The following is a 332-nucleotide window of genomic DNA, read 5'->3' as shown; positions in this document are numbered from 1 at the left end:
ATCCTTGTGCCATTTCGATTAGCCAGTTCCCAGCCATCCTCTTAACTGTTGGATCTGGAAGGTTAGCCCCAGATCAGTGCAGTTATAAATAGTCCATCCCTGGCTATCTTTTCCTAGAAGGATCCAATGTCATCTCATCTAGGCAGAAGCATATTTCAACTCCCAAACTGTTTCAAGAGTTTGAAAAGCTCAGGCCCAGAAGAAACAGAGAGAACAATTAACAGTCTTCTCTGCTTACAACTTTATAACAGGCCATAGGTTTAAAGTCCAAAAGGGCTCAAATTTCTACCCCACGTTTGACGACTCAGACCTCAATCCAGAGCTGAGTTGAC

The sequence above is a fragment of the Aotus nancymaae genome, unplaced genomic scaffold (assembly GCF_030222135.1).
Source record: "Aotus nancymaae isolate 86718 unplaced genomic scaffold, 86718_ANA_hifiasm-v0.15.2.pri h1tg000072l, whole genome shotgun sequence".
NCBI lineage: Eukaryota > Metazoa > Chordata > Mammalia > Primates > Aotidae > Aotus > Aotus nancymaae.
This window is presented reverse-complemented; position numbering follows the sequence as displayed.